Source organism: Halyomorpha halys, unplaced genomic scaffold, assembly GCF_000696795.3.
Source record: "Halyomorpha halys isolate HHAL.00 unplaced genomic scaffold, Hhal_1.1 Scaffold374.1, whole genome shotgun sequence".
NCBI lineage: Eukaryota > Metazoa > Arthropoda > Insecta > Hemiptera > Pentatomidae > Halyomorpha > Halyomorpha halys.
In genome coordinates, this window is record NW_027112597.1 from 670001 (window position 1) to 679009 (window position 9009).

General features: G+C 28.5%; 1 protein-coding gene across 4 annotated transcripts in view; it reads right to left on the reverse strand.

Annotated features, from left to right (window-relative positions):
• Positions 1 to 9009, reverse strand: part of beta-Spec (spectrin beta chain) — a gene marked incomplete in the record, with an annotated part of 132761 nt that overhangs the window by 70314 nt on the left and 53438 nt on the right. Inside the window, 1 exon segment of one of the 4 annotated variants that reach the window (XM_024358773.2) lies at positions 8078 to 8132. 4 annotated transcript variants of the gene reach the window in all.

Consider the following 9009-nt stretch of genomic DNA (forward strand, 5'->3'; position numbering starts at 1 on the left):
AAGAAATATCAAGAAAACAGATATGGACGAATATATATAACTAATTAATTAATTACATCTTTGCCACATCAATTAATGTCACTTACCGTTATCGAGTTGAAATATACACACTTTTTCTTTTCACTCCCAATTTTATTTATGTATGTTTCTTAATATTGACTATTGCTATGAAGCTTAAATATTTTAGTAAGAATATGATGATATAAGGAATGTTCCCGAAAGGTCAGTCAATATGCACAGGAAGACATTCATTACCTTCCCTGTGCATTGCCTCATATATAAAAAAAATTATTATTACCCCATGGGAATTTTATAAAAGTTAACAACCCCCGCCTCGTCAGGCCAGATTCGAATCGGCGCCGCTGCAGTTCCGAAGTTGCTAAGACCGAGGCCGTAACTCCTTCCGTTATTAACAACCCGTTCGGTGATGATACCACTAACCTCTAGATCAATAAACTCCGTAAATACCTTACTTTAGGCCAGCCTTTAGTAAAAATCTTCCTACCTAAGTTTCGATATACCCTAAAGACTTTACCCAACGGTTACAAGCCCAACTGGAAAAATTGTATTTGTTAGTTACTTTCACTTTCTTTTTTTTTCTCTATTTCCATTATAAGTCAATTATTTATTTTGTTAAATCCATAAATGTTATTGTTTTTGTTATTAACTTTACTTTTATTAAAAATTATTTTTTTATTTTTATTTATAACATTGTATATATAGGGGGGGGGGTGTATCTTGTAATAGAGTATTACCCTCCCCCATAATCAATTGTTAAAAAAAAATTGTACCCCTCGCATTAATCTATATGCAAGGCCCACCAGGCCGATCTGGTATTATATCAATAAATAATAAATAATGAAATTTCTTTAAAAACAATTTTGATCCTTTTTCTCAACTTTATTCTTTTTAAACTTCCAACGTTTCGACCACTTAGGTCATTTTCAAGGATTCCTTTACTTTGTTTGTTGTCCAACTGTTTAAAGTTTGCAAATGAAAATAATAGTAAGAAAAGTGGTTAGTAAAAGTTTTAAATTTGGGAAGGAAATTTATAGAAGAATTTATGGGACAAAGGCAATTAGCCGGCATTTAAAGAATTTTAAAAGAAAAAATGAAAACAAAGTAAAGGAATCCTTGAAAATGACCTAAGTGGTCGAAACGTTGGAAGTTTAAAAAGAATAAAGTTGAGAAAAAGGATCAAAATTGTTTTTAAAGAAACTAAACCACTCTCAAACAAGTATATTAATAAAAAATAAATCGAATATTGAAATGTTAGTTACTAAAGTTCATAACTTTATTTGGTTATTTCAACTACCTCAACGTAATAATTCAATTAAATAAGCTTTGCAAAACCTGCGCAATCATGCATAATGGACTCACCTAAATTAATAGTGGACTCGTCTTTCGGGCCACATAATCTATGTATTCGGAAGATCCTGAAAATTCATTTTTCCTTCAAGCTAAGCTGATACGTTTCGCATTTCAGAAGGTTAGTATCTTCGTAAATTTGAAATCTTCAATTTTCTGAATATTAAATGCTAAAATCAATTTTGCTAGTGTAAAATAGCAAGCATTGTATACCTCATATAACCTAATCCCTCCACGTTTCCTTGTGAGATCAACACCATTTTTACCTTACGTTTAGTTTTTCCCGCATTAAATTCGAGACCCAAATAAAAGTATTTAATTCAATGGAATCTGCATCTTTAAGTAATAGCAACATATCATCATTAATAAGAAATATGGTAAGTCAATCATTTTAGAAGCTCCCCCCCTCACCTCACGCCATAATTATTTCTTGAGGAATATTCGGTCCCAGGCGCATAACTGTTCAGTACTCTAATATAATAACTTCTTTTTAAAAAATAACTAGCGAGAAAAAAAAAGAAAACAAATTAAGTAACTTAAAATAAAATGACAAAAATGCTTTAAGCAATATCCTGCTTTACGATTATTTTATGCGATCTTGGATTTCACATTTGAGTTTCTGCAAGTTAAACTATTAAATAACATTTTTAGTGCCTTTAAATTGTTAAATGTCTCGTTAGTAGTTAAAAACAATTGTCCTTATCAATCCGTATCAGTTTTAGTTAAATAGTTTGCTGTAATAAACAGCAACAGTAAATGTTTGTTTAGTCTACCAGAAGCAGTGGAATTTTATTCTCAATAATTTTCTTTTATTTCATAAATTTTATTCACCAACGACAATTTAAATTCATTTTAAAAAAAATCCATTCTTAGGCCTTGGAATACAAATAATTAATTATATATACTAGGTGCAGATTTCTTTTTGTTTATTTTGCCGGATGTAGTATGTATAATAAAGATAACATATCTTAAAATCGAATAGGAATATAACAAGATATTACTGACCATATAGATTAAGCATTTAGAATTGATAATTACCGATTTATTAGCAGTTACTGATTATGGATTGATATTGATAGTTACAGATTATTAAACAATAATGAGAAACATGAAAGAATAAGGAATTAATTTTAGAAAGGCAAGTAAACTTGAGTTCTCCCTAAAAAAAAATTACTTAATTAGGTGATAAATTAGTATAGTGTATAAAGTCTACTGAACCTATTCCCCAAAAATTCTTAAGATGATAAAAATAATAAAACAATTAAAGGTAATCTAAAAGGTAATTAATTTCATGTACACGATAAGCCGAGAAGGTTCGATTAGATCCAGAGAATTTAATCTACTCAAGATATCAAGTTACTCAACCAACATCCACCTAACTAAGCTGCTACAGGAGTTTTATAATGAATGACGTCATCTAACTGTGAGACATCCCCTCTATATTCATGACTGGCTGTAAATTTAAAAGGATCTTAATCCTCACGCTCAACCTTTACCGTACTCAAATTGTGTCGCTTAAAAATTCTAAACTTTTACGGTAATAATAAATAAATTTTTCGGCTTAGACGCATAAGGAATTAGTCATTTATTCATTGTTAAATTTCAATTTAACTGCACTTATTTAAGTTGCTTGAAAAATTGGAACTTCTTTTTTTATTTTATCTTTGACTTTATGTAAAATTTTGATACATTAAGAAGTAATAAAGAGTTCACTGGAAAAGAGAATAATTGAAGAAGGATCATACAAAGCAATGAAAAAGAAAAACAGCAGAGAATGAGATAATAAAAATTTATGCAGGTGAAACATCAGTTAACACCATATTTTTACAACGAATAAAACGCTGCATAAATACTATATATAAGATGGTCAGGGTTGCGGTCAATAGAGAAACAAAAATAGTTTACAACTATATACTTTATATTTATATTAGTTCATCTTTGTGGTAATGGAGGTAGGAGAAAATTATTTTATAGTCTATATGGTTGTTATCATAATGGAAGATAACCTTCAGGAAGGTAATTATTCTCCTAAAATCTATGACTAGTAACAAGTTTTTATTCATTAAATGACATTAATATTATTATATATTAGCAAGAATGACAATAAAGGAGAAAAATATATGTTATATATAGGTTTTTGTTATCAAGTAAATAGTTTATAAATAGTTCTTAGTATATATGATATATTAGGGTTGTTGTAAGTGCATGTTTATGGTTTTGTTGAATTTGGTTTTTTAGCAGCCTGAAGATGAGGGAACTCTCCCGAAACGTTGTTGTTGCTGATGATATGAAATAAATTATAGTATTTTAATAAGGAAGAATTGTTTCATTCACTAAATCCAGTTGAATTATTTTACGTATTTTTATAAAAAAAGTTTTACTCTTGCCATTGTTACTTATTTATTCTTATCATTGTATTTTTATTCTTATCTTTGTATTTTTATTCTTTTCATTGTATCTTATCTTTCTATTTTTATTCTTATCATTGTATCTTATCTTTGTATCTTTTTAACCGCCCTGCAAAGTGGGGCGAAACGTCGGAAAATAAATAGTTGTAAACTATTTTTGTTTCTCTTTTGACTGCAACCCTGACCATCTTCATATATATCAATTTTTACGGTCAACTATATATACATATATAAATACTATAGTATTAATATAGAAATATAAGCAACAAATCGTTCAAATATTATGTAAGTATACATTAAAAAAAAATATATATATAATTTTTAGTAGTAGAGAACACCACTCTTAACCTATGCTCTATTTCATGATAGATAACTAAACAAGAACAATAAAGGTAATCGGAAAGAAGCACCAGGTTAAAGTAAATAAGGAAGCAGAAAGAACACAGTCATAGACGAACAAGAAATTAGTGGCTTCAGACAAGTCATTGTTACGGGACGAAGCACGTTGTACTCAGAACGGTACCTGAGAGCAAAGTTATTTTTTTAAACCCTTTTTTCCGGATTTTATTTTAATAGCTCCTACGTCTGGAGGAAAGCAAAGACTTATTTAATTTAACGTTGGGATCCCAATACCACTAATCACTCAGTACATACATCCGTCCAAACATACCAGATCAGATTTGATACAAACCTCTCATCCATAGAGGATTGCTTCGATCTATCCTTCAGACGTTTACTCGTCAGGTCAGTGTTAACTAATATTTTAGGGATCCCCTCGTTACTAAGCCCTACAACCTTACACCCCCATCTTATTCGCAGCAATGCTATAACTTGAATTATATTTACCGGGTGCAGCCTTCTAAATACTCTTTTTATCTCATCATTTTATGTCTGAATATTTTACGTAATAATATATATATTTGTAGCTTTAAATGGGTTATTCCCTTATAGTAAAATTTAGCCATTCACTACTTTCGCTCACACATACCAGTACGTATTTTCCTGGTTACACTTACATTTATTAAAAGTACAAGAGCCCAAGAGGAGAAAAAAGGCAGTTATCCCCAATTTTTTATTACTTTAATGAAAACTATGTATAATAACTAGTCAAAATTGATGAGTCTGCCAAGTATAGGTAGGGAGAATAAAAAAATGGCGGATGTTTCAAAACAATAAAAAAAATTAATTTTTCATTCGGAACTCTATTATATCTTTAAAACTACCAACAACACAAGAAAACCTAAAAGAACGTCATCTAAGTAAGAGTAGATTTGCTAAAATATGAGACCTGGGTTATTTCCGTTAAATAGTTCTCGAGATATAGCTTTTTAAAAAGCAATATTTCATAAAAAATGTTGTACAGAATGTACTAAAAGATCAATAGTTAGTGAATTTATTTTAAGAAATCTATATCTCAAAAACCATTCGACGTTTAGATGTCTATTAGCACTCGAATTAAAGCTGGTTTAATGGGCTATAAAGTAGTTAAAGAAGTTAATCTTCGCAGGAGTAGTTGCTTACATGATATTTGATAAAATAAGTTGATTTATAGTTGTTCCGTCAAATTTTTATGTGCCAAATTTATATTTATATGCAAATATCTTAAAAACTAATACCCCTACGAAGATAAGTGTCATAAACTACTTTATAGTAAGTTAAATTTCCTTTATTTTGAGTGCTGGCAGACATATGTACGTCTCATGGTTCTAGACATATATTTTTTTCAAAAATCAGACACTTTATCCGAACAGCTAGAAATTAACGTTTTGTGAATTTATTTTGACAAATATCATAAAAACTACTACTCATTCAAAGATAAAGGTTATAAACTATGTTATGGTAAATTTAACTAGCTTTACTTTAATTGCTGACAAACATCTGTACGTGTTATGGTTTCTGAAATAATGTTTTTCATAAACAAACTTTTCATATTTCAGCAAATTTACTCTGCTTTAAATAATGCCCTCTTAGGTTTTCTAGCATTGTTTGTAATTTTAAAGATATAGAGCTCCGAATGAAAAATCAATTTTTTTTTTTAACGTTTTGAAACAGCCGCCATATTTTATTTCCCTTACCTATACTTGCCACTCATATATTTTGACTAGTAATTATACATAGTACACATTAAAGTTATCAAAAATTGAGATGAAATAACTACCTTTTTTTCTACCCGGCTCTTGTACTATAAATTGCCACGCCCGGTTCAGCAGAAAGTAGGAGCAATGTTGGGAGTTAGAGGTAGACTAAGTCTAGTAAAAACTTTCATCGAAGTTCATAAACTTTCGCTTAGTCATGAGAAACAACTTCTTTCTAGATGTGTCTTTATTTCGACGAAGAGTAGTCACGTAGAATAAAATTTCTAACGACAAATCACGGCATCGAAATATATGCGCTAAATTGATAACAACTGACAAGTATATATTTTTCCGAAAATGCAGTTTATACCAATGAAAATAAGTTGATAATTATATTTTTAAAAAAAGATATCTTGTCTACTTTACGAATGAATGTACATGACAAACAGGTTTTTTTTTTTGGTTTTTTTTGGAATACCTAAAACTATATTTACACTTTACTTTAACAAAGTATTTACTAAATTTGCTTTGCAATGCATATGCAAATTCACAACTAATGTGTGAGCGAAGGACACAAGTCTTCAAAAAGGATATTAAATCAAGTCCTTGACACAGGAGCCATTACGTACCTAACTGATAATCACTTTCTCCCCGCCAGTCACACATCCATTATCTCTCTTTGGCATTCTGCCCTCCAAGGCCGAAGTTGGGATTAGGAAAATTAACCGGAGAACAATTGAATTAATTATAAAATTGTAAACAAATAATTGATTCCGGAAATCAGTTTTGAAAAATTAAGAGAAATTATATTTTTAAATAATTTAAGTTACAATCAGGCTCGTTATAAGATATTTAGCAATGTACTTTAAGAACACTAATTTAAAAAATCAAAAATAAATTTTTAGAGAAATAAAATTAAATGAATTCTAGATAAACGTTTCTCTCCATCTATTCTAGAGCATAGATGAGGTACAATTACTTTTTTAAAAAAACTATCCAACATCCATTATTACTAATAATAATGAATGCAACAATGATTCCATTAAAATTACAAAAGAATTTTTTTAATCGATTTTAATTTTTTTTATCTTTACGATTCCACAATTAAATTTACGTAAGATATAGCAGATAAGACGCCGATAGATGATAACCTTACTAGAATTAATGTATAATGGAAATGAGGGTCATATAAGATTTTAAAAATAAACTAAAAAGAAAAACACTATTAGAATTATGACCATTATGAAATGCTATTTTTATAGCAACATGAGCAATCTTATCGAGTATCTCTTTGAGTTTAAGGATTAATGTTTCTAAATTAATAAATAACGATATCAGTTATAAACAATATTAACGGTTGTATATTTACAAATCGTAATTAAAAGTTGAGAAAGCGTTTTAAACGAAAAAAAATCGCAATTTTTCTGATAATTTTAAGGCTTAATGACAGTTGCTTTTTTTACAACTAATATTTTGAATATAATACAATTACAAATTACCATCACAAAAATAACAATAAAATTGAATAATCTTTTAGATATTAAATATACTAAGACCACGACGAAAATATAAAAAAAATATTGTCAAATAAAAAAAAAAATCACTCACTGCCGTCATTAAATTACTTTGATTTCGGATTAAGCAAAACAATTGTTTAGGAACAGTAATTGATTTCGAAATTAATAAATAGAAATTTGTTCTAAACAGTATTAAAAAATGTGATATCAACAATTTGGAATTAGAAATTCGGAAAGAGTCGGAGGGCATGAATACTTTTTTAAGGTTAACGACAAATTTTTCCCTTAAGTAATATTGGGGAATTATATACATATATTATAATATATTATTGTTACAAAAATTTCATTCTCAATAAAATTTAATAGTCTACAGATATAGGTACTTTTAACACTCCATAAAAAGTAAATAAGATATAAAATCAATAAAAAAAGGAGGTAAATCTGAGAATCACTGCGATTATAAAAAAAAATTGCAATTAGGTATAAATAAATCTTTCCCTTATATTTTAATAAAGAAAACCCTACCCAGCGTCAATGATTATTTCGGACATATTTCAGGGTCAAAACTAGAATAAAAAATATTTTTTACAAGAGATAGATAAATAAGAACAAGGTTAGATCATACAATAATTTATTCCTTTTCAAAAACCAACAATGACATCAGTAATAAATGATAACTGAAGATAGCAAAATTTTAATATATACATACGGCTGCTAATAAGAGATCTCTGCAGCTATTTCATGTGATTTTATAGTCTTCTTACCTGCAATAAAAAAAAAATAATAATAATAATTTTAAGTATTAACATATTAAAAGACATAATAAACAAAAATTTGAAGTCTATAACAGATGTATTAACATATAAAAATGAATGGAACCGAAAACGAACACCATCAGCAATTTTTTTTTTATCTGAATATATTATACACACTACACAGTCGGGGGGAAAAAATTGATATGTAGGACCATAAAGAAACAGGAACAGCTTTCCGAAGAGGGGTAAAGAAACAACATACCAAAAATGGTAACAGCTCCTGACCCGTTTTTCAACTCTCTCAGTCTCATAGATAGCTTCACCGATTGAAATATGAAATCAAGAAGCACGGGGATTTAAAAAAGCATTCCAATAATGAAACAAAATTGAAACAAAAAAAGAATGTTTTCATAATAAAAAAAAAAATAAAATGATTAATCTCTAAAAATGAAGACGGCAAGTACATTTTTTTGTTTGACAAATATTGTATTGTATACTGTAAATTGACAAGAATAAAAGAAATTAAAATCAATGATTTTTAAAACAATAAATAGTTATACAATCTAATCCGTAAACATCCTTAACAGCATCATTTCGAACACTTAAATATTAAAATTTAAATTTTCTGCGGTTAAAAAATATAGTTATGACATCAGTTACTATGTATGAACTTTCCTACTTTCAAATTCAAGAATCAACCTAAAATTAAAAAACCTATAAATATTATTGAAATACGGCAGAACCAGTGTTACGGGTAGATTTTAAATAACTAATGAGAAAATTTCTACTGTTCAAGACATCTGAAGCGAAAATATTCCCCAATACAATACAATAAAAATTAACGAGATGTAGATAGTTGACCGTAGATTAATGCTTGAAGAAGTTT